Raw genomic sequence first — 249 nt, forward strand, 5'->3', positions numbered from 1 at the left:
GGCCCGTCCCGAACAGGAGCGTCACAAACACAGACACAACCACAACTTATCTTTTCATATGCTCCATTTACAGCTCTCTGTCAAATGCCAGGCAATTTAAAATCATATGCCTAATTTTTATATGCAATTTTAACAAACTCCAACATAAGCTAAACTGAAGTGCTTATTTAGTGATTATTTAACAAAGTAGTTCTTGTCATGTTCACTGAACAGTTTTCTGATTTAGTCTTCAGTAAGACAATTTTAAAT

This window comes from Austrofundulus limnaeus, unplaced genomic scaffold, assembly GCF_001266775.1.
Source record: "Austrofundulus limnaeus strain Quisiro unplaced genomic scaffold, Austrofundulus_limnaeus-1.0 Scaffold0, whole genome shotgun sequence".
NCBI lineage: Eukaryota > Metazoa > Chordata > Actinopteri > Cyprinodontiformes > Rivulidae > Austrofundulus > Austrofundulus limnaeus.